Source organism: Rattus norvegicus, chromosome 7 (assembly GCF_036323735.1).
Source record: "Rattus norvegicus strain BN/NHsdMcwi chromosome 7, GRCr8, whole genome shotgun sequence".
Taxonomy (NCBI): domain Eukaryota; kingdom Metazoa; phylum Chordata; class Mammalia; order Rodentia; family Muridae; genus Rattus; species Rattus norvegicus.
In genome coordinates this window covers 130,415,127-130,440,656 of record NC_086025.1, presented here as the reverse complement: position 1 = coordinate 130,440,656, position 25,530 = coordinate 130,415,127, and the positions used below count along the sequence as shown (strand labels likewise).

Below are 25,530 nucleotides of genomic sequence, written 5' to 3'. Positions count from 1 at the left end.
AGGAGGCGTGGCTTTGCTGGAGGAAGTACGTCAGTCACTGGAATTGGGGTTTCAGACTTTATATATTTGGTTGTGAGCCTAGCCTTTAACGGCTGAGCCATCTCTCCAGCCCGGTTTCAGACTTTAAAGCCCAGTTCCATTTCCTATTTGTGCTTTCTGCTTCCTGCAGCCACCACACCTGCAGCTTGCCATCGTGCTTCCCTATAAGAACAAGCTCTTACCCTTCTGGAATCATAAGACAAAATAAAGTCCTTTCTATAAGTTGCCTTTTTAACACAGCAGCAAAAAGGAACTAACACAGCAGATAAAAAACAGGATAGCACCACATGTGTCTGTAGTCTCTGGGTTACCACAGCAACATATGCAACAGAGGTTGCCTATACAACAGAGAACATGTGTCTCCTCAAATAGGGTAAAAGGTGAGCGAGATATCCAAGGTTGCCTTTTGACCTCCACACATGTGTCATGGCACGTACAAACTCTTACTCACACACATAAACCCACAAACAGCATACAACAATTTTAAAAAGTTAAAGGAGAATGTCTAGAACATTGTCTTTAGGACCTGTCACCTTGCACATTGAGTCATTATGTTGTGCACATTAATGAGTCCAGTTATTTCTCATGATTAAATGACCTGGGATGGGGATCGAACCAAACCACTTTTCTTCAGTTTCCCATCATTATTCAGACACATTTGTATTCCACCACCACCATCTTCATCATCATCATCATCATCTACCATCACTATCATCAATCGTCAATCATTATTATCAATCATCATCAATCAACATCATCTATCATCATCACTCATCATCACACATCATCACATCAATCATCATCAATCATCATCATCAATCATCATCATCACCATTATCCTTATCTTCACACATTTAAGAAGTGATATGGCTATGATGGTGGTATATTCTGGCAATGCCAGACTGGGGAAGCTGAGGTAGGATTGTGAAGTCATGGCCGACTTGGGCTAATTGGGGTGGGAGTGGGGAAAAGAAAATTCCAAAAGAAGACACTTGTTTGAGTTTCCTGAGAGTAAATATGCACATGCAAGGCTCTCTCCACACCTTAACTCCCAGACTCCCTTTTCTCAAGGCAAGAAACTTCTGTCTTCTGGGGTTGAAGTGGCCAGCCTGAGGTTCAGCAAGCTCTTGGTGACTGTCACACCTGAGGCAATTCCATCAGGCAGAAGCCATTCTGTAACTTGACCTTCTTGGCTTCTCTAGAACAGTCCAGAGCACATTCTGTTCTTTTGACAGAGAGACATAGAAGCAAGAGTAGTCAAACTGGCCCAAGCCCCCTGGTTCTCCTCTCATAGTTAGGGTTGCTGCTCACCCAGAATCCTCCCCCATCTTTTCCGTGACCATCAAGAAGCCATACTGGAACCACTTCCTCTGGACCCAGAATTCAGTCTGCTGTGGACACTGAAGTGCAGTGGTTCTCAACCTTCTTCATGCCGTGAACCTTACAGTTTTTCATGCTGTGGTGACCTCCAACCATAAAATTATCTCATTGCTACTACATAACTGTAATTTTGCCACTGCTATGAATCAGAATGTACCTATCTGATACGTGACCCCTGTGAAGGGTCATTCTGTCCCCCAAAGGGGTCACGACCCACAGGTTGAGAACCACCGACAGAGAGTCTATGCTTGGCCCCTACTTGGAGAATTCTAGGCTCTTTTGCTCATTCCTCTCAACCTGGGGGTGCTTAGAAATTACTTACTCATTAACTAATTAGTGCAACGATTTGTTAATGAATCTAACATCTGTTCCCCACCCCCAACAGGCAGAAAACAGAAAACTCCCAACGAGCCCTGGGGCTTGGTCCCCTCTGCCGATCCATCCTACTCAAATTGACTTGTAATCTGTCCATCTGTCCATCTAGATCCAGTCAGTGCTTTGCTCTACAGCTCAGCTCAACCCCAAGGCCCAGCTCAGTCCAGAGCTGCAGGTTCTGCACTAGGTTCTGCACTCCTGGTAGTTCTCCAGCTGGACTCCTTAATACCGAACCAATAGCTAAGCAAACCTTCTGTCTTTATCAGTTTTGTTCCTCTGTCTCTAACAAGGCTAATGTGAACTCCTTGAGCTCACAGAGGAGTGTGCGCGCACACACACACACATACACGCACACACACACTTACCGTGTGCCGTGCAGTGCATGGTCAGAGAGTTAATAGTAGGAACGAAGGCTGAAAGGGGGAACTTGGCACTACTTGTCAGACTGCAGCCTATGGAACTGACCTAGCTTATGAATTTGTTATTCAAAATTCTGACACTGTGGAAAGATACAAACTGTCTGGGTTGCTGGCATTTGAGCTCATTTGAGCCCTCCCCTGCTCCGACCAGGCGCCTGCTGGCTCCCTCTGAATAGGAGCGCTGGAGAGGCTGGTTCTACAGGACTCTGTGGCTGACTCTCCTTGGCTTCTTCCAATTGTTTTCTCTGAATTCCAGATTTCCCCTGCCGAGACCTGACTGCATGTCCATGTTTGCATCTGGTCTGCTTCAGGGAAACGTCCCCTTGTTTTCCCAGGTTCTCTTTCTGAATGACAAGAAGTGGCTCTCTGGGTAGATGTGACAGCGCTCCCTCTAGGAGAGCCCCTTCTGGAACATGTTGGAGTCCCTGGAGAGTCTTTGCGGCCTCCTTACAACTCAGCTGCTGTTTACGTTTTTTGTGGATTGAATGTTGGCAATTACAGCGGAAGGATCCCCCCACCCCACCCCCCACCCCCGTAGCATATGCCGAACAGGATGAAATATTTAGCACATCTTCCTCTGGACTCATAATTACACTGCATTATTTCAGCCCATTTATGACCAAATTAGAATATTCAGGAGCGTTTGGTGACAACTCCCACACTCTGTAAGCACCAAGGGGGAAAAATAGAATTTATTTAATTGGCTTTCCCTTGGAAGAGAAATAACCCCCACTTGAAGCATTGCTGTGTTAGAACAGACACTGTATTGACCGCAAAACTCACAGGTGCTCCTAGCTTTGGGAAGTAACATATACCTTCCACGGACGAGCTTGCAAAAGACACCCCAGGTCTCAGCCATCCCTCCCCAGCCGTGCAGGCCCACAGGATGGAAGCTACTGTTGGCTTCTAGGCCACGAAGACAGACTAGACGACATCCTTCCTCCCAAAGGTCCTTATGGGACACCTGCTCTATGACAGGCATTCGATTCTGAGATGAACTGAACTTGTTCCTTTCACTAAAGAGATCATAGGGCAGGGGCCGACCAGAAAAGCCATGACTCATACTTTTAGAGAAGGGGCACTTTGGGGCTACCTAATCCTCCTGGTAAGAGGCAGAAAGAAGGTGAACAGGAAATGTAAGAAATAATGGCAAGAGCCTGTGGAGGGCTTTGTGTGTGTGTGTGTGTGTGTGTGTGTGTGTGTGTGTGTGTGTGTGTGTGTAAGCTTCATTCAGCGACGCTCTGTCTTAAAACAGAGGCGGGAGAATGTGGAAAGCAGGGTAAGGTAGAGAGGGATCCAGAGTGGGGGGAGAGAGATCCAGTGTGAGAGGAGAGGGATTGGAGTGGGGGGAGAGAGAGTGGAGTGGGGGGAGAGAGACTGGAGTGGGGGGAGAGGAATCTAAACTGGGGGGGGGGTGGATCCAGAGTGGAGGGAGACAGATCCAAAGGGGGAGAGAGACTGGAGTAGGGGGAGGGATCCAGAGTGGAGGGAGAGGGATCCAGAGTCGGGGGAGAGGGATCCAGTGAGAGAAGAGAGGGATTGGAATGGGGGGAGAGAGACTGGAGTGGGGGGAGAGAGACTGGAGTGGGAGGAGAGGAATCTAAACTGGGGGGGGGGGGGATGGATCCAGAGTGGAGGGAGACAGATCCAAAGGGGGAGAGGGACTGGAGTGAGGGGGAGGGATCCAGACTGGGGGGAGAGGGGTCCAGTGTGAGAGGAGAGGGATTGGAGTTAGGGGAGAGAGAGACAGGATTGGGGGGAGAAGGATCCAATGTGAGAGGAGAGGGATGCAGAGTGAGGGGAGATGGATCCAGAGTGAGTGGGTACAGCAATCACAGTGCTGAGCTTTGAACTTGAATTTCATTCCGAGGCAGCGCAAGTCTCCATGTTCTCTAGGATACAACCCAGGAAAATGGGCAGGAGCTGGATCAAGGCTGGTGAACCTGACGTGGGAGAGATTGAGGAGGACGAGATATGTTCTGTGTGTAGATAACCTTATTTCAAGAGCGTCCCGGCAGAAAAGCTGGGCTCCAACACTGTGACGGGTCAGGCATTCTGCTCCAGTAGCAGGTAACCGTTGCTGTGAACAAGTCTGGGTGAAGGGATCGGTAGGCTGTTGTCTGTATGCAGGTGGAGGCGGGCACATGATACACATGATAAGGCAAGGCCTGTGATTGGGCAGTGAAGAAGTAAGGCGGGCACAGAGTTTGAAGGGAGGAGAGAGAGAGGAGAAAGGAAAAAGGAACCAAGGTGGAGGAGGAGAAGGACGACCCAGATCTGTGTGGCCTTAAAGGGCCACAGGTAGTTATGAATATTTCATAAGGGATGGAATTTTTTAAAAGATTTATTATATATGAATACGCTGTATAGCTATCTTCAGACACACCAGAAGAGGGCATCAGATCCCATTACAGATGGTTGTGAGCCACCATGTGGTTGCTGGGATTTGAACTCAGGACCTCTGGAAGAGCAGTCAGTGCTCTTAACCGCTGACCCATCTCTCCAGCCCCAGGAATGGAATTTTATTAGGACAGTTTATCTTATCTTGGTGGGCAGTTTATATCACTATCAATTGGTTGTGAGTTTATTATGTGGACGTTGTGTGGAATGAGAATTTAAGATATAAATATGATTGCTAAATCACAAGCTTATTGAGTTCTGATTTTAACTGGCTACTGGGAGTCGTGACAATGACCACAGCGGGCGGCTGCTGGGAATGTGAGCGGAGTCCGCAGCAGGAGAGTTGCCGCCCTTTTGAGTCCTCACCTGCCTTGGAACAGAGGTCCCCGCTCTTACTCCACACTTGAGATCCAGAAACCAAACCAAGAGAGGTTAAGGAACTGATTCAAGGTCACAGCGCAGAGCTGCGATTTGGACCGTACCTTCAAGGTCTCAAGTATTCCAGGTTAGCCTCAGACTCATATGAATCCCAGGCTGACCTTGAACTTCTTCCGTTCTTCCTGCCTCTCCCTCCTGAGTGGTGAGATTGTGGGTGTGGGACATCATGTCCAGTTTATGCTGCATTGGGAATCAAATCTGGGACTTCACGCGTGCTAGGAAGTAACTGTTCCAATCGAGCTACGTCTCCAGCCCAAGCCCTGTTTTAATTTGAAGTTTATGTTCTTTATCGTACATCTACTCTGGAATAGAAATGACCGGCATCCTCTTTAGTGAACCCACAAATTAAACAACGGATACACCGTTCTGGTGGTCCCCAAGAAGATGAAACAGAAAGTCTTCCTTTGAGTTCTGTTAAGTGTAAGATAAGAACCTGTGTAGGCCGGCTGGTGAATGCAGGGACCACAACTGTCATCTGGGCTTTAAGCAGGGTAACTCAGGGGTCCTTTGCTTTAATTCTGGGAGGCAGGAGATTTCCCGTAGAGGATGGTATTTTAAGCACTGGGATACTGAATATTTATTGGCGGGGGAGGGCAGGTGTCACTTGATGAAGCTGCAAGGCTCCGGTCACTTGTACAAATTCTGTTCATTCAGTCTGAGAGCCTGCAGGGGTCACTGTGATGGTTTGTATATGCTTGGCCCAGGGAGTGGCACTATTAGAAGGTGTGGCCCTGTTGGAGTGGGTGTGGCCCTGTTGGAGTGGGTGTGGCCCTGTTGGAGTGGGTGTGTCTCTGTGGGTGTGGGCTTTAAGACCCTCTTCCTAGCTGCCTGGAAGTCAGTCTTCCACTTAGCAGCCTTCAGATGAAGATGTAGAACTCTCAGCTCCTCCTGCTCCATGCCTGCCTGGATGCTGCCATGCTGCTGCCTTGACGATGATGGACTGAACCTCTGAACCTGTAAGCCAGCCCCGATGAAATGCTGTCCTTATAAGAGTTGCCTTGGTCACGGTGTCTGTTCACAGCAGTGAACCCTGACTAAGATTCCATATTAACCCTTTTAAAGTCTTTATAATTCACTTCCCATTTAATGCCTGTTTTAAGTGCTAGCGTTCATTTTGTTTTCCTGGAGGAACCATGACTGTCTGGAAAGAAATGAAGCCATTCCAACAAGGTATTTGACCCTCAGCTATTAGACTATTGAAACACAGACTCCCATACAAGAAATTGGAAGTTTCCCATGCTGAGGAAGGACCCCAATGTCAGCCAAATTGGGGTCATGGAATGGGGGCAGGGGTTGTGTTGTCTCCTTTGAAAATATCAGTTTTGACAATTGATTAAATCACCTTGCAGGAAAAGCTAGAGCTGAGACAATGACGGTCAGTGATAGGTGGGACCACAACCTTATGATTAAGTTACCTTAATCTCCTTGCTCTGTTTAAAGCTAAGTATCACTACACCAAAGGTAGACTTGGGATGGGGGTGAGAAATGGGTCATCTCGGAGGTCGCCATGTTTTGTCCTTTACACGAATCAGAAAACTGCCCATTCAGGAAATACAGGAGAGAAGGCTACAGAGAAAGGAAAAGTTAACAACTTGACCCTCTGGGATGAAAGACTTAAGGCTGCAAGTCTGCCAAACTGACGCTAGCTTAGGCACCAGGGTTGGGGGTTGGAGGGCAGCCCAGGGATGGACGGCCAGGTCCCAGAGAGGAGGTAAGGAGTCAGAGGAGGAGGACTGAGTCAGACAGCAAGGCTGGGAGAATCTTGCAGCTCTCACTAACTAGCAGTCACATTGCTTCTTTATTTATGCAGATCTCATAACACAAAGACTAGGGATTTTCCAAAAGATACAGATCATATCATTTTGTCCCCGAACTCGTGTTTGATTTTTCACTGCATGTCCAGAGTCGCAGGTCTAATTACAGTTAGCAAGTACAGATAGGACATTGTGTTTCCGTTATCAGTCCCATAACCCCATGTCAACGCATCCACAGAATATTTCTGCTAAACCAAGCATAATCTCTATATGGAAGCCCACTCTCGGGCTGATATTATTAACCCTTGGTGTTCAAAATGCTACCTGCAAGTCAGCCTGAGCCTGAGAACATCCTCAGGCGTAAAAGCCGTGTGGCTGTTGTTCAATCCGAGGTATAAAGGTGATATTGTATTCATGGTCTCCATAAAAAAATCTATTTGTCTTGGAAAAGACTTTTGTTCTTAGTTAGATACTGTCACCAAAGCCTGGTGTGGACCAGTCTTTTTATATGAATGGTTAAATACTGTCACCATAGCCTGGTGTGGACCAGTCTTTTTTTTTTTAAGATGTACTTATTTTATTTATATGAGTGCACTGTAGCTGTCTTCAGACACACCAGAAAAGGGCATCGGATCTCATTACAGATGGTTGTGAGCCACCATGTGGTTGCTGGGAATTGAACTCATGACCTCTGGAAGAGCAGTTGGTGCTCTTAACCGCTGAGCCATCTCTCCAGCCCAAAACAGTCTTTTTATGAATGGTTAGATACTGTCACCATTGTCTGGTGTGAACCAGTCTTTTTATGAATGGTTAGATACTGTCACCATAGCCTGGTGTGAACCAGTCTTTTTATGAATGGCAAATCCTAACACCTAACTCTTTTTTTTCTTATATCCTTATGTCATCTGTTCGTACCATTATGTAGGGAAAGGACATACCCTCTATGACCCTCTGTCTTGTAAGTCCCAGTTTTCAGGAAGGTCTGAGTGTGTTGTAGGATGAAGCCTCTGATCTGTTGCCAATCCTCCCGGCCAGTTGGAGCTTGTCAGCTTCCGCTAAGTTTATCCTGTTTCTGAGTTTGCGTAGGGATGAATGTACCAAGAGGATCCTGGAGCTGTGGCCTCATAAAGTGCCTTCGTGCTTGTAACAATCTGCAGGGCTTACGGAAGACTCCCAAATAGAGCCCAGTAAGGTTATTTCCCTAAAGCAGAAGGGATGGTAAGTTAGGACTGTCCTAAAGAGACTCAGACGTGGGCTGGAGAGATGGCTCAGCGGGTAAGAGCACTGACTGCCCTTCCAGAGGTCCTGAGTTCAATTCCCAGCAACCACATGGTGACTCACAACCATCTGTAATGGGATCCGATGACCTCTTCTGGTGTGTCTGAAGACAGCTACAGTGTACTCACATAAAAATAAAATTTAAAAGAGAGAGAGACTCAAACGTGATTTTCTTGGGAAAAGACACACAGTGAATCATAGTGCAGAAAGCACCCGCCACCCCACCCTCTGACAGGCAGAGACTCAAACTGAAAGTGAGCGATGGAGACGTGATGTGACAGCCATTACAGCATTTGCCTCCGTGCTAGAACGGCATCAAACAGCCATGAATTCACCTTCATGAAGTGTGCTGTGCCACTTAAGTATTTTACTGGCGCCCGGGACCTCCACTTTCCCCCATTGGTCCTTTTAGGCACCCACCCCTGTGCCTTCCCTTCTGAGATCCAATTTCATGGGTCCAGTTTCACCTTTCTTTGCCTACCTATGTCCCTCTAACTTTTCTTTAAGATCTATCTATCTATCTATCTATTTATTTATTATAAGCACACCGTAGCTGTCTTCAGACACACCAGAAGAGGGCACCAGATCCCATTACAGATGGTTGTGAGCCACCATGTGGTTGCTGGGAATTGAACTCAGGACCTCTGGGAAAGCAGTCAGTGCTCTTAACAACTGAGCCATCTCTCCAGTCCATCCCTCTAACTTTTCTTCAGGTAGTTACTGGACTCCTTGGCCATGGCTGCTGCAGACCAGTGAGTGCTTGGTTTGAGGTCGGTCTGTTTGCTGGCGTCCCTCTTGACTCAGTGTAAAGTGGACATTTCCCGCCTGTTCTTCAACTGTAGCAAAAGCGGTCCCGCCTCTCTTTCCTGACCAGGAAGTGGACTGCTTTACGTGAAACTTCCCCCTTCCGAGATCTTAGCACTACTCCTGGGTTCCCACGGAGCTGCACACCTGCTGTTTCTACAGGGACAGAGAAAGGCTGGAAGACAGGAGTCACTGGATTGATTAGACCATACTCTCATACTCTCTTCCTCGGTAACTTCGGGACACCACTGTCCCCAGGCTGGGCTCACGTATGTGCATGGATCAAGCCCACCATTGTTTCTGCTTCCTTCCCAGTTCAGTCTCTCATCTGAGATGTGCACAGTGCTGTCTTAGTCCTAACACCACAGCTACTGTGGCCAAAATTTATGTCTTCCAGTACTGAATCGCCCCCCTCCCCCTCCTGGTTCCTAAGGCTCACTCCTGTTCCCTTTGGTTGAGCTTCTGCTGGGCTATTCCCTACCCCTAGGTGGTCTGGCTGCTTTGGGGACACCTGGGTCATCTGGATGGCGTCTTAATCTACTTGAGTGTACGTGGTTTAAGTCTTTTCTCTAGGAGTCCCTAAGCCAATGGAGGATTTGAATGTATGTCAAAGGTTTTCCCTGAGGCACGACCTCCAGAGGCAGCTGAGTCTTAGTCACAACCTATTTCAACACACATTTTAAAAGTCGTGGCCTTTGGCAGAGTCCTGCCTTCTGGATTCCAGCCATGCTCTTCCCTAAGCCCCCATGAACGTTCCTCAGCTGCTGTGGCTCTAGCCCTTGGAATGAAGTCAGACAAGAAAACCTTACAAAAGAGCACATTTCTTCCTGGCTCTGCTGGAATTCCCCCAAGGGGGCCAGGACTCTGGGGCAATCAATCATGCACTCTGCTGTGAGGAGGATTTGAACTGGCCTGTAGCCTGGTGAGCTTGGTGGTCAAATAAAGGTTGGTAAGAATCCCGCACGCACGGATAGGTGTCCTGAAATTCTATGTGTTCCTAACAACATTTCAGTGATGGAACGGTTAGTTCAGCTGCGTGGTCTTCCTTCCATCTGGATCCTCCACACAGCACTGGGGCCTGGTGCCCAGAAGAGGGGCAGCCCGGGCCCTGGTGCACAGCAGGTCAGCCAGTAATGAGCTGATAAAGAGTGAATGAATGGGTCATTTTAAACATTGTTTCTTCTTCTCTGACCATGACTTTCCTTCCTCCCACTCCTCACAGTCCCCCAACCTCCCTCCCCCCCAACTCCTCCCAATCCTCTCTCCCCCTCACCTCCCAGTCCCCCACCTCCCTTCCCCCACCCTTGAAGTCCCCCCACCTCCCTTCCTCCCACTCCTCCAAGTCCCCCTACTTCCCTTCCCCCCACTCCTCCCAGTCCCTCCACTCCCTTCCCCCACCTCCCTTCCTCCCATTCCTCCAGTCCCCCAACCTACCTTCCCCCCAACTCCTCCCAATCCCTCAACCTCTCTCCCCCTCACCTCCCAGTCTCACCTCCTTTCACCCTCACTCCTCCCAGCCCCCAACCTCCCTTCCCCTTAACCTCCAAGTCCCGCCACCTCCCTTCCTCCCACCCCTCCAAGTCCCCCCACCTCCCTTCTCCCTACTCCTCCCAGTCCCCCTACTCCTTTCCCTTCCTTCCCCCCACTCCTCCTAGTCTCCCACCTCCCTTCCCCCACTATTCCCAGTCCACCCACCTCCCTTACCCCCTCCTCTCAGTCCCCTCACTCCCTTTCCCCCTAGATTTACTCCCTTATTTCCCGCCTGACAAAAGCAGGCGTCCCAAGGACACCAGCTGTACCTAGCACAAGATGCAATTACAAGACCAGGAGCCTACTCACAGCAAGGCTGGTGAAGGAAGGGGATCCCAAGAACAGGCACAAGTCAGAGACACCCTCGCTCCCTGTCAAGAGTCCCTACCCCCAAAACATTAAGCCAACAACCATAACAGATATGCAGAGTACTTAGCACAGACCCATGCAGCTCTGATGCAGCAGTAATTTTTATATTTATGATTTTTATTTGTATATGATTGTTTTGCCTGAATATATATCTGTGTAACATATTTGTGTAGCAGAGTTCAGAATGGGCACTAGGTCCCCTGGAACTGACTTTATAAATGTTTGTGGGCTGCTGTATGGGTATCAGGACCCTGGGTCCTCTGGAAGACCCCCCAGTACACTTAATCTCTGCAGTATCTCTCCAGCCCTTGACTGACGTGAGCCGCTCTGCTGCAGGAGAGACCCGGTCTTGCAGGAACTTGACCGGTCATCTGAAAACTGCTGGCTTCCTCTTTCTTCACAAACCCTGGCTCTGATTCCCTCCTCGTTAATCTTGATGTCTTCTTACGTCTCCTCCCCTGAAGGCTGGTTCTCAACCTTCCTAACGGTGTTGCTTGATACAGTTGCTCATGCTTTGATACAGCTCCTCATGCTGTGTGTTTCCTGGATCCTCGGTGGCTGTGATTTTGCTACTGTTGCGAATCATAGTGTAAATATCCAAGATGCAAGCTATCTGACATCCAGCCCCCTGCAAGGGGATTTTGTAGTGAGAATTTCGGTTTCAATAACAACAACAACAACAACAACAACAACAACAAAACAGAAATAGGAATGTGCTTGTGTTTTAATCCCAGTATGGAGACGGGACGGGGCTATCCGCTAGATGATAGTAGGTTTTTTGCTATTGGTTGTTGTTACTTATGGCTTGTTAAGGGGTTGTGCACATAGAAGAAACAACAAGAAGTAATTGGATATCCTGATGGTGAAGATCAAACTGGCCCCAAGATGCAGACAGTAATCTAATAATGTCTAATAATAATCTAATAATGTCGCCCCCTTTCCTTTCTACCCCCTTCGCTCTCCTATCTAGTGTTAGAGGACAGAAAGGGTAGAGAAGGTTGGAAGAAAGAACTCGCACAGTAGCAAAAGACAGCTGCGCTGTTGTGACCCACAGGTTGAGAACCACAGCTCTAGATGCTTGCCTGTGAGCAGCAAACACTGCCGTTGATAGAGGGACAGGGGGTTCCCTTGAGAAATGGAACCCAGGCAGGGTACAGGGATACTTTCAGCTCTAACAACCCACCTGCCTCAGGTGAGCTGTCTGACTCCTGCACTTAAATTTATCACCTCAAAAAGTTCTCAGTAAAAGTAGTTCTATAGGTTTGCATGGGCGATAAAGGAGGGGCTGGAAATACAATCTTGAAAGCTAAAGTTGTTTTATTCATTTTTATTGCTCCTTCTGGGGATTGAACCCAGGGATTAATGCATGCTGGGAAGGCGCTTTAGTACTGAGCTATGTCACCTACTCTGTTTATACTTTTAATCTTGAGATAAAGTCTCACAGACTTGCCTCGGATGACCTCCAACGTGTTATCTTTTTGCTTCAGCCTTTATGGGTAGCTACCTGTGCCACCTGGCCCAGCTGTAAAGCCCCGTGTTTTATAGCAATCATTGTTCTGTATGTGACCACAGAGGGTCATTTGATAGCCCAGCACATCAAGAGCCTTCACTCACTGAGGTCCACGGGCCTGGCATGGTGTGGGTGCTCTCATGGGTGCTTCTGCGTAGTCTCATTATCAGTGTTTCACACTTAGAGTGTGGGGCGGGAAGACCACCCAAGAGTGTCCAGAGGGTATTTCTGGGAGGGGACAGCTGTCTTCCATGGCAGAGAGCTATGGAGAGAAGCTTGAGTCTTCTGAGAAGACTTGTGTGGTATGGCCCACGTCAGTAGGGACACCGGAGTAAGACAGGGATGGGTATCTGTGAGAATTGGGAAGGCGGCCGCTATGAACAGCAATGACACCTGGTTCAGCCAGGAGGTTTGCTTGGTGTGTGACGTTTGTGACTTCTCCCCTATCTCCCACTGCGTAGGCTCCTGGAGGCTCCAACCAATTTCAGTTGCTCCAGCTCAAAAGTTAGAGTGCTTCCTCATGTTGCTGAGGATGCCGGGAGTCATTTGTGTCCAAAAAAGGAAGGAAGAAAAGGTAAAGAGATGGAGAGACCAACATGGGGAGGCAGGGAAGGAATCCTCTTTTCCCGCTACCATGTCTCGGTTCCTCGGTGTGAATTCAGTAAGCCTTTGTGGGGTGACTGAATGTAAGATTAAATATGGAGTCCCAGAGACTTTTCTGAGGGTACAGAAGAGAAAACAAAGAACTTGGGTCTACCTTTTCCCACGCCTCCTACATCTTGAGAAGAGATGTAAGGCAAGCATTTCGGCACAAGGATAGGGAAGCTTCAGGTGGGTCATTTGGGAAATACGGCAGAGCAGGTAACGAGGGCGAAGGGGAGCTGGGATTAGCAGGAAGCTCCTGTTCTCATGTTTCTATGAATTCATCAGTGGCTTCTGAACTCTGTTCACTTGGGCGAGGACCACTAGGGCGTCTTGATAATGTCACATGACCTGTTATCCTTGTCATATTTCTTATATATTAGTATACCAACTTAGCATATACTATGTGTTTGAGAAGATGATGTTGAGGATTGTGGTATCAATTTAAATGATTGGGGTGTTGAATAGGTCCAGGAGTCCAGTCGGGTCTGCTCTGAATGCACATCTTCCGTGGAGATACAGCTCAGTAGTAGAGTGCTTCTCTCCAGTGTAAAATATCCTGGGTTGGTTTTTGTTTTGTTTTGTAACAGGGTCTCATTATGGAGCGAAAGATGGCCGCAATTCACACTCCTCCTCGCTCACCTTCTGAGTGCTGGGAACAAGGTGTGTATTTCCCAGCCCAGTGGTAAGAACCCATTCAGTTGATACAAGTATAAGACAACTACCACACCAAGAGTAGATTAAAAATTATATCAGTAACATCAAATACCCAATCAGTATTCAATTTTCTCCAAGTTGTGCTCTTTTTAAGACTTCTTTTTTGTCAAATCATCTCACGCTTGCTTTTTTTAATTTTTAGCTAACATAGACTATCACTATGACATTTTCATACATGTGTGCCACTAAACTTTGTTCTGGTTCATCTGCCAACTGTATTACCTTACCCCATCTCTCCAGACTCTCTTGTTGGTTCCTACATTTCCGATTCCATGTCATAGGAATTCTGTTACCTTTCCTATCTCCCTTATGATTTCCACTGCTCTGCCTCCTTGATTCATCACACACACACACACACACACACACACACACACACACACACACGCACGCACACACACACATACATACACACACATAGACACACATATACATACACACATATATACACACACAGAAACACATCTATATACACATACATTTACACACACATAGACATGTACATACACACATATATACACACACATACATACATAGACATACATATACATACACACACAGAAAGACATATATAGGAAGACATAAACATACATACATACACAGAAAGATACACACGTACATACACATGCACATACACACATAGACACACACATACATACACAGACACACACGTACATACGTACAACACACAGACACATACACACACATATACACACATACATAATACACACACAGACACATACACACACATACCCCTAAGTCCTGAATATGAGAGATAACACATTTTTTGGGGGGAAACAAACTGCAAGAGGGAAGGCAGGACCCTGTTCAGCACAACTTGGTTAGCCAGGTTCATTCAAACTCCTGGAGTCTGACCCCAAGCGATTTATTTTTGACATGTTTAAATACAGTACAGCTTTGGGAAAGGTTTCCTTGTAATAATCATCACAACCAAGCTTAGGGCATGACTACATTGGAACTCCTTTGCAAAGTCCAGGTCTTTAGCAAAGTACCTGTGACACCTTCTCCGAGAGTGGCTTCTATTGACCGAGAACCGATGCTCAGGATAAGGGCCAAGGAGGAAGGGTTTGTAACGAGCATAATAGCAAAACTCTTTCACAAAGTACAAGGACCTCTTCTGTAAGGATGGGCTCTATTGACAGAGAACCGATGCTCAGGGTAAGGGAGATTCAGAAAAGGTTCTGTCTCCACAGGACAACAAAAGACCGCTGGGTTCTTAGGCAACATCCACTTCAGCCTTCTAGGCACACAGGTGTCAGTTTCTTCCCTTGAAGAAAAAAAGACTGTGCTTAACAAGTCTGCTTTCTCTAGCACTCCCTGTAAACACATGGACCTCGTGCCCTCAGTGGTCTTTGTCTGTCTGAGTCTGGCTTATTTTGATGAAATAAGTATTCCCAGTTCCATCCATTTTCCTACCAGTGTGATAATTTCATTTCTCCCTGTGTCTACGATGTCTAGGAACCACATTTTCTTTATCCATCATCTGTTAACGGACCTCCAGGCTGGTTCAACTTCTTGGCTATGTGACTACTACACCAGTAGACACCGATGTGCAAGTGTCTCCGTGGTGTGCTGCCTTAAGTGTCCTCCAGGCGGGACCCAGTGTTGTACGGTTGGGCCGAACAGCAGTTCTGTTTTAGTAATGTTTTAGGAACCCCTCCTCATGTTCATGATGACTGTATAAGTTTACACCCCACCAGCAGTGAATAGAATAGGGGTTCTTATTTCTCTACAGCTTTTTCAACTTTTGTTAGTTGTTGTTGTGGTTGTTGCTTTTAAAGATTTATTTATTTATTTTATGTATGTGAGTACACTGTAGCTGCCTTCAGACACACCAGAAGAGGGCATCAGATCTCATTACAGATGGTTGTGAGCCACCATGTGGTTGCTGGGACTTGAACTCAGGACCCCTGGAAGAGCAATCAGTGCTCTTAACCACTGAGTCACCTCCCCAGCCCATGTTGTTGTTTTTTAATGACAGCTATTCTGACTGGGATGAGATGGCATCTCAAACGTTTTAATTAGCATTTCTCTTATCGCTAGAGATGTTTACACTGTCCTGAGTATTATTGGGCAATTTTATTTTTCTCCCCAAGAACTGTCCATTCAGCTCGTTAGCCATTTGCTGACTGATTTGTGTGGGTTTTGTATTTAACCTTTGAAGTTATTGATATATTTTAGATATGTATCCCCTGTCTGGGGTGTGGTCAACAGTGGTTTTTTCCCCATCTAATAGCTGCAATTAATGTATAAGAATCTTTTGATCTCTCATTCTTTCCTGTCACCATCCTCATCTCCGTCCTCAGAGAAATTAGAGAGTACAATCTTTAGTTGATTCAATCACACCTCTAATATGTAGGCATAAATTCTTCTCAACCTACTTTAATAAGGGTTCAGCCTCTAGCCCACGACCCACCAGAGGTAGTAGAAAAGAATACTTATTAGGACACAGGGGAAGTAGACCCGTTTAGAAACATCTCTTTGGGGCAAGTCCAACCTTCGTTGTTCTCAGTCCAGTCCACTAGCAAACACCAAACGCAAATCAGCAGCTGCAGATCAGTCCACTGGGCAGACACCACACACGAACCAGTCAGGCCAGTTTCAATGCAGAAGAAACCCCAAGGCTCACTCACCAGCCCGAGGCAGAAAGGAACCTCACAAGAAGTTCTTTAGTGAGCTCCTCTCTAAGGTGTCACCACTAGCAGAACTCAGCGATGGCAATGTGAGGCAAACCAATGCATGCGAGGCAGAGCAAAGCAAACCAATGCTCAGCTCCCTCAGTCTGTGGGGGTCTTATTTATATTCCTTTGCCAGGTGTCCTTTCACACGTCTGCTTCAGCAAAACATCCTTTCACCTGTGTGCCCCAGCAAAACATCGTTTGACAACTGACTTTCCATGGAAAGCGGAAGTTTCCACTTCGCCAATGTGTTATGGAATAATAAAACTCTCTGGGTTCTTGTTTCTTTTGAGAAGGGTATTTAATTCTAGGAATGTCAATATATTTCTTTAGCAGGAATTTAATGTTTTTAGCAAGAATGCCTCATGAGACGGATTGTGTGCTTCTCCTGGGAAGAACAGAGTCTAGACACTTCTTGTTGAGAAGCTTGTCTCCAGTGAGGATCATGAATTAGAAGCATTCTGATTAGCTGGAATCCTCCAAATATACTCCTCCTCTTCCTCTTCTTCCTTCTCCCCTTCCTCCTCTCCCCTTCCTCCTCCTCCTCTTCCTCCTCCTCCCCTCCTCCTCTCCCTCCTCCTTCTCTTCCTCCTTTTTCTCCTCCTCCTCCCTTCGTTGAAGTGCACATGGGGAAAGACAGCTGAAGCTACTTGCCTTTGGACAGGAGTGGGATGCTCCAGCATCCTCCATGGCTTCCAGCTGTGGGCTCAGTTGTGGTCGTCCTCCAACTATTGAGTCATCTGATGTCTGCCAAAGCCAGCCTGACAGGAACCACATCCTGGTTATATGGAACCAGGGCCCATTGCCTGCCTTTAGGATGGGGTACTTACGGGGAAGAGAAAAGGGGGGCTGAATATTTTGCTTGTTTGTTTTGGTCTCTAGTCAGTCACTGCCAGGGGTAACTAGGGAAGCAGGGCGTGTAGTTGGTTAAAGAATGGTTGGGCATGGCGGTAGATACTACTCAGGAGGCTGAGGGGGGCATGTCTCTGTGAGTTCGAGGCCAGCCTGGTCTACATGGTGAGCTCCCTGCCAATCAGAGTTGCATAGTAAGAGTGAGACCATGTGTCAAGGGGGGCGGGGAGAGAGAGAGAGAGAGAGAGAGAGAGAGAGAGAGAGAGAGCGCACAGAAGAAAGAAAAGGAAAGAAAGAGTAGCAAGAATAGAGGGAGAGACAGAGGGAGGAAGGAAAGAAGGAAGAAGGGAAAGGAAAGAAGAAAGAACCCTGGTAACCGGAAGTTACTGGTGGCTTGACAGTGTGGAAGTGAAAATCTCTACCAGTTCTAACCTAGACACTAGTTCTAGGAACTGTCAAGCTGTCATCAAACTGGAGGAGTTTTACAAAATGCCACGACCAATGCTAACAATAAACCCAGTGTGTGTGCCATCACTAGCGATGTTGTGTTTTAACGTGGACTTGAGTGGACTGTAGATAGTGACATAGTGTAAAAAGATCTCCAAGGAATTCTAATGTGCACCTGGGAGGGGGAAGCACGCGATTATGAGGTTCAGAGAGACGGTGCTTATGACTGGGTTTTGCTTCCACGAGATGGACGGAGGATGCAGCTCAGTCGGTAGGGCGCTTGCTAGCTTACAGGAGGCCAGCGCACGGTAGAAACCAGACACTGGGGAGCAAGTCTGCAACAGCAGCTCTTGGGAAGTGGAGACGGGATGGACACAAGCTCAAGATTGTCGGGATAGCCTAGGCTACATGGGATCCTGTCTTAAAAGAAAGAAGGAAGCTGGCCCAGGGACTGAGCCTTCTCCTTTGTTCATCAAGAATACCCTGAGCTGCAGTCAATGCATTAGCATTGTGGTGCTTAGTTTCTCCACCAGCGCTAAGACTGATGGTAGCGTGCACCCAGAGCCATTAGATCACTGTCCCCTACAATGCCTAGCACACAGTAGGCCGTCAGATTTTAGTTGTACTGAAAATTACAGCTCAGGTCAGAGTCTCATATGCCCAACTGATACTCTTCTCTGCCTAGATTTTTCTCTCCCTATAGCCAGAACTGTAAACACAGAAATCTGAGGAGGAAACTGTGTTCCACACAAACATCTGTGAAAAAGAGTTATCTTCTGTTTAGAGTGATGAACAACTGTACAGAGGAAGGCTCCTATAGCTCATGATATATTTAAATATTTCGTGATTGAATAAACAGAGACCATTTGAGGACCCTTGCCTAGATGGGTTCTCTGGCCTCTTGCTCATGTTTGCGGCTGCCTCGGTTGTACCTTCTGTTCCGCAGAGGTCAGGGTCTTGGTTTTCTCATCTACACATTATAAATTGGGAGCATTTCATCCACTATGCTGTGTGCTTTAAAGAGGCAGTGTTTTGTCTTCCAGACGTCCTGATTTGTCATCCATAAAGACTACAGACAAGATAGTCTTTAAGAGACAGATGCTGAGGAATGAATTATTCACGAAGAAGTTAGAAGATGAAATATGTTTACTAAATCCTTAAAAAGATATATTTCCTACCTCCGATTCTAGAGATCTGTCAACAGTAGAGAAAAATGTATACAGGTGAACACTGGTAGGGCCAATGGGATATTCAAAGGACTTAAATTTTAGACAGTGGTTTCCAATCTTTCAAATACTGAGATCTCATTATATGATTTTCAAATAGGCCGAACCAAACAGCTTTTTTATTTGTTAATATTCAATTTATATATATATATATATATGTGTGTGTGTGTGTGTGTGTGTGTGTGTGTGTGTATAGTATCCACAATCATCTATAACTGAAGAGCATCTTGGGAGGAAACTTCTTAAGACACAGGATGTGAAATGAGAGGTGAAACAAGAACAGGTTTTAAGCTGTGTGTTTACAAGGAGTGAAACAACAGGATGGTCTAAGGAGAGGCAAAACCCTTAATAAGACAGGAAGTAAATTCAAACAGCTTCAGGAAGTCCCTGAAACTGACCAGATTCACTAGACTTCTCTCCTCCAGAGTACATAATCAGCAAAGATTGTGTCAGTCACTCTCTGACAAGCAAAATTGCCTATAAGATCCCCAGATAAGCAGAACTGCCTGAAAGACACTCAGAGCAACTGAACTCCCTGCTTAGCACACCTCCATCCTGTTGATCTGCCCGCAGTCTTTGCAGTGTGCTCCAGATTGCCAGCTTTCATGAGCTGTCACTGATGCAAGCATGGGCTTTGGTGATGGCAGCTGTCTGAGTCATTTCTGCTTCTGTAAGTGTCTGTGTGTTCTATTGCTGTGAAGAGATACAATGACCAAGGCAGTCCTTGTAAAGGAAAGCCCCATTTAATTGGGGCTGACTTAGTTTCAGAGGCTTAGTCCATTTTCATCATGGCGGGGAGCATGGGTGGCACACAGGCAGGCATGGCGCTAGAGAAGTAACTGTAAGCTTTACATATTGATCCTCCTTGGGTAGCAGACAGAGACACTGGGTCTGGTGTGAACATTTGAAACTTCAAAGTCCATCCCGAGCAATGCAACTCTTCCAACAAGGCCACTTTTTCTAAACTCCCCAGTTCATTGGCTAAAGATGCAAATATGTGGGAGCCATTCTCATTCAAACTACCATGGTAACCTTAATAAACTCACTGATTCACCAGGTTGGACTTTGCTGGTATCCTCACTTTGGGTAGCTGTTAGTGCTCTGTTGGCGTGAGTGGATATCTATTCCAGCCTCCCCCAGAACAATGCCACACAACATACTAGGAAAAGGCTGAGGCCTGTTGCCAGTCAGATGAATTTGCCTCCCAGGAAGAGAGTTCACACAGTTGACAACTTGGAAGACCAACTGGCATGAGAGACAGAGGTGAGCTGGACCACACCTTGGTCAGTCATTGCTTAGTTAGTGGGGGTGTCTTTCTCTTTATTTTAACTCAAATATTGAAGAAGGATCTGAAGGCAGGGCACCTATCATGAGTTCCTCCTGGAGCCTCCAGACTCCTGAAGGTTGTTCTCTGACCTCTCCGCCCCACCCCCATGGGTCAAATAATACAGAAAAACTTATATCTTAGGTCAGTACTCCAAGGGTAACCTTGGGTTGGGGCGGGTGTCCTAGATCTCCTGATTTGTTCCCCTTCCTAACATGACCACATTGGGTTCATCTCCCTTCTCTCTGTTGACTGGAAATTACATCTTTAATTGGCCTACTGAGGACAAGTGGTGGGGCCCAGCATGTTAGGGCTTCCAGGACCCAGGCTTCATTGCTAGTCTGGTACAGAATGAGACAGCCAGAATTGCTTCCCTGATGTATTAGAATTCCAGCTAAAATGTAATTTCAGTTCAAGAGTGGGGTTTTTTTATCTTTAATTAGCAAAGATACAGTTTTCCCTAGTGATAGGAAGATTGGGTCTTGTGTATGTGGCTTGGTGGTAGTGATGGCCAACCATTTGTGAGAGTCTGGGTTCAACACGTAGCATCAAAGATGACTGAGAGCGACGATTCTGACATTCCTCATTTTAAACCCCTGCTTGGCAGAATAATGGCCTCCCTGCTCCCCGCTCTCTCTCACTCCCAGCAAGAAGGCTGTACACGCACGAGGTCCCTCCCCTCAGACTAGAACCATTTGTCCTTGTGTGTGTCCGAGCCCTTGGCTAGTCTCTAACAGGCTTTCCTTGTCCATCCTGCTTCTGAGTTCTTGTTTCCATGGCCTTCATCAGGACCAGGTCACCCGTGGCCGGAGAGGCCAACCTTGTCTGGTTTTTCCAAGGCAGAGCCACTGCCTGTAGTGTCCCCGCTCCTGTCCTTACAGGTTAGCTTCCCCTCCCTTAGATCTGGGTACTGTTGTAGATATTTCTCTCACCCAGGAGCAGTCACTGTGTCATCTAGATTAAAGGCAATGTGAGTATGCTGGATCTCCTCCTCCTTCCTCTCCCCCTCCCCCTCCCCCCCTCTCCCTCCTCCCCCACTCTCTGTGGGTGTGGGTGTGTTGCCGGAAACCGGACTCAGGGACTCATACATCCTACATACATCTCAGGCAAGTGCTCTATCTCTGAGCCACATCCTGAGACCTTTATCATATTTTAAATTCCTGACGAGGATCATCCTTGACTGGTCTCTAAATCTACAAGACTTGAGACAATTTATCTCCTGTGAACTTGACAAAGTCTTTTGTATATGTGTGTGTGTATGTATGTATGTATGTATGTATGTATGTATGTATGTATGTATGCGGAGAATCCAGAATAACCACATGCCTTCTTGGGAAGGGATAAGAGAAAGAATACTGGCGTTGTCCCGTAGGCCATCATCCTCTGGGAGGACTGGGCACTGGAGCCGTGGCTGAGGTGACAGGGGAGGCATATCTGGGCACTGGAGCCGAGGCTGAGGTGATGGGGGAGGTAATCTGGGCACTGGAGCCATGGCTGAGGTGACAGGGGAGGTGATCTGGGCACTGGCGCCATGGCTGAGGTGACAGGGGAGGTGATCTGGACACTGGAGCCATGGCTGAGGTGATGGGGGAGGTGATTGGACACTGGAGCCGTGGCTGAGGTGACAGGGGAGGCCTATCTGGAGAGTTGCAGCTCTGGCATCTCTTGGATCCTTCCCTCTGAGATCTGGTCACAAAACATGGATGTATGTTTCTCGACTTGTGTTACACAATATCTTTCTGGAAAGAAACCGAGAGGGAAGCAAGCACATCCAAGTGCTGCGTGTATGCCTGCTAATGTATCCAATTCAAGGCCAGCATTTTTAAAGAGCAATGGGATGTTTTGTTCAAACTTAAGGACAAAGGCTGCCTTAGGCAAACACCAGGTAGAATTTAGGATAACACCCTGTTCGAGGAAATGAGCTAACCGTCCTTAGCAGGGGTCTTTCACCACCCTCTCTGCATGCCAAAGATATTTCCCCACCAAGGGCCTCCAAAGAAAAGGACAATAGGCGGCCACCAATGAAGTAACAAAGTAATAGGCCCCACCAATGAGAAATTACCAACTCATGCTGTAACCTAAAGCCTACAACCTGAAACAGTATAAAGGGTGTGGGCCTTTGTTCTTCAGGATCACCCCAGTGCACTGGATTATTAAACCTCTTGCTTATTGCATCGATCTCCATCTCTGTGTTTTCGTGAGTGGGACCTCCTGGACGTAGGGCTGATCGGGTCCTACAACGCTTTTGTAGCTCTGTCTTTTCTAGGCCTATGGGATTAGAAAGCACCATCAATGTGGCTTGCTAAGGCAACTGTCCTGGCTGTCCTCTAGCCATGGTCTTTCTAAAGTAGACGTCTGACCCTAAAATAAATGGAGGTGCTCTGGCAGCCTTCTCCCTCCTTCTTCCTTTGCTAAGCCACAGACCCCACTCCTAAAGCTTGCCGCCAAGGCGAGCTTTCCCCTTATTTGGACACTCAACTGTCCAATCAGAATGAACCAGCTCATCCTAACAGAGTTCCCCTTTTCCCTTTAAAAGCCAGCCAATGGCTAGGGCTGCCTCCTCTCTCTCCAAAGGCAGTCCTTTGTTCCTCCAGGGCAAGTATCCTCCCCCCAACTTCCTGTTCCTTTTCCCTTCTCCCGAGTCCTCTGTCTCCTGTCTTTGTCTCTTATTCTTACCCCCTGGGGCAGATCTCCTCAGTGCTGAGACCTTGGTTTTGCTGAGTGCTTTGCCAACTCTGGTCCATTCAATAAGCAGCCTTTTAAAGACACTTGCTTCCTAAGCCAGGGAACGTTTGGTGGACCTTTTCTTTTTAGAAAGCCAGGGATACCTTTTAAATGGGTTTATGTTTTAGTTGAATGAACTAGTTACTGTACGCTCAGGCATAACACTAAGTGCTTTCCAGCTCTTAGGCCATGTACAAGGAACAATCCCAGGCTGTAGGAACTCGGTTTAAAGAGTTCTTTAATTGGTTTTTAAACTGTGTGTCTTTGAGTATGTACCCATGAGTGTAGGTCTCTGGGGAATCCAGAAGAGGACAGGATCCCTGGAACAGGAGTTAAATGCAGTGAGAGGCTCCTGATGTAGGTGCTGGGAGGCAGACTTGAATCTTCTGCAAGAGCAGTACTTGTTCGTTCTGGCTGAGCCATCTCTCTAGCCCTGGTGTTGTCATTTCATAGTTTAGGTGTCTGTGCTGGAATCTGACACAAGTTAGAGTCACCTGAGGGGAGGGAGTCCCATTTGAGAAATGCCTCTATAAGACGGGGCTATAGGCAAGCCTATAGGGCATTTTCTTAATCAGTGATTGATGTGTGAGGACCCAGACCATTGTGAGTGGAGCCATCCCTGGGCTGGAGGTCCTGGGTTCTATAAGAATATAAGCCAGGCTTTGTAGTCAAGGCTGGCTCTAAGCTCCTGATGCTTTCTTTCATCTCTTGAGCGCTGTGGTTTTGTCTGTTGTTTCTTTTATGACAGAGAAAATCCAGGCCATCCTGAAACTCAGCACATAGCCCAAGTGGGTCTCAACGTCACTCTAGACCTGATTCTTCCTCCCAAGTGCTAAGATTGCAGGCATGGGGCCCTGCCAGCTCTGCCCATATTTGCAGTATTAACTGTACAGCAATCACCAGCTCTAGGGGCTGTTTTTGGTTGTTGCCATTATGAGTAACCGGGGCCTCGTACATTCTAACAAGCACTATACCAGCGAACAGTGGTACCTTCAACTCAGTACCTGCAACCGGCAACCCACGGAGCTCACAGTCTTGACTCAGAGTTCATGACACCCCCTGAAAGGTTAGTTCCATCATTCTTCCTATTTTATAAATGGAATATTTTTTAAAATATCTTTTATTATTATGTTTTTGTGCGTGTGCAGGTGTGTGTGTGAGCGTGCCAGCATGCATGCACATGTGACGTAAGACAACGATTCGCAAGAGTCAGTTCTCCCATTCCAACACACGGGAGCAGGGGATTGAGTTCAAGTCATCGCGCTTTCAGGTCAAACGCTTTCCCACCGAGCAACCTTCCAGTGCCTGCCCCCACCCCTGCACTGTATTCATGTATAATGTAGTGCTTCATCCAATATTTGGAAAAAGGCATTATTATTCTTTATAAAGTAAATTACATTATGTTAATACAGACGTTTAGTTAATGTTTTAACGAGGCTTAGAATAAATTTAACCCTTTGGTAGACTATGGAGGTTTACTATACTTGGTAGTCCTCTACCATTCAGCTTTAGTCTCCTTGTAATTCCCGTGAGAAGGTTCCAGACCCCAGTATTAGAGAATTACTTAGCAGCAGGGTATGGTGGTTCCCTTTTGGTGGAGGTAGAGACAGGAAGAAGAGTCAGAGTCATCCTCAGCTAAACGCTGAGCTTGAGAGCTTGAGCTTGCTACAAGAACCTGTGTCAGAAACCCAACTGTCTTAGTCAGGGTTTTATTCCTGCACAAACATCATAACCAAGAAGCAAGTTGGGGAGGAAAGGGTTTATTCAGCCTACACTTCCACATTGCTGTTCATCACCAAAGGAAGTCAGGACTGGAACTCAAGCAGGTCAGGAAGCAGGGGCTGATGCAGAGGCCATGGAGGGACGTTACTTACTGGCTTGCTTCCCCTGGCTTGCTCAGCTTGCTCTCTTATAGAACCCAGGACCACCATCCCAGGGATGGCACCACCCACAATGGGTTGGGTCCTCTCCCCTTGATTGCTAGTTGAGAAAATGCCTTACAGCTGGGCCTCATGGGGGCATTTCCTCAAGGGAGGCTCCTTTCTCTGTGGTAACTCCAGCTTGTGTCAAGTTGACCCATAAAACCAGCTGGTACACCAACCGAACCCAAAAGAAATCAAAGGAAAACAAAGAGATGTCTTTAGGAAGGTGGACTCTTTCTTCCTCCTTCCTCAAATACTCCTGTATAATGTAAGTTTCTTATCTAGACTGTAAGAATCTGTATGTCTTTATACCTGTCGCCATGAGAATTAAATGTCTTTCTGGATACAAAATACCCCCCTCCCTTTTTTAAATTGAGTTAACAAATATGCCTTTGTCAATAAACTTGAAGACTAGTCCGCTAGGACAGCATGCCTTAATTCACATAAACACGAAAACACCGTCAGTCGATTATGTAGACATTTGCCGTGCCTGGTTAGGAAAGATGAAGTCTCACAGTGTGGATGTTGTTACATGCAAAGGATTTCCCCGCTACTGTCAGCATCAACAGTAAGGGATAATTTTTATAAAGTCTTATCTAATGGCCATCCATTGGCTCTTTCTGACCCTCAAAAACAAGAGTTGTCACCAGTCTAGTATTGATCTTACTTCAACCACGTCTGTGT

General features: G+C 46.9%; 1 protein-coding gene and 1 long non-coding RNA gene across 2 annotated transcripts in view; one reads left to right on the top strand and one right to left on the bottom strand.

Annotated features, from left to right (window-relative positions):
- Pced1b (PC-esterase domain containing 1B) overlaps nucleotides 1-25,530 on the bottom strand; it is a 178,197-nt gene that overhangs the window by 11,071 nt on the left and 141,596 nt on the right. The window lies entirely within an intron of this gene.
- On the top strand, nucleotides 13,524-16,631 carry LOC134479567 (uncharacterized). Its single transcript, XR_010053078.1, has 2 exons — nucleotides 13,524-13,601; nucleotides 16,488-16,631. It is a non-coding gene; the product is annotated as an uncharacterized LOC134479567 (long non-coding RNA).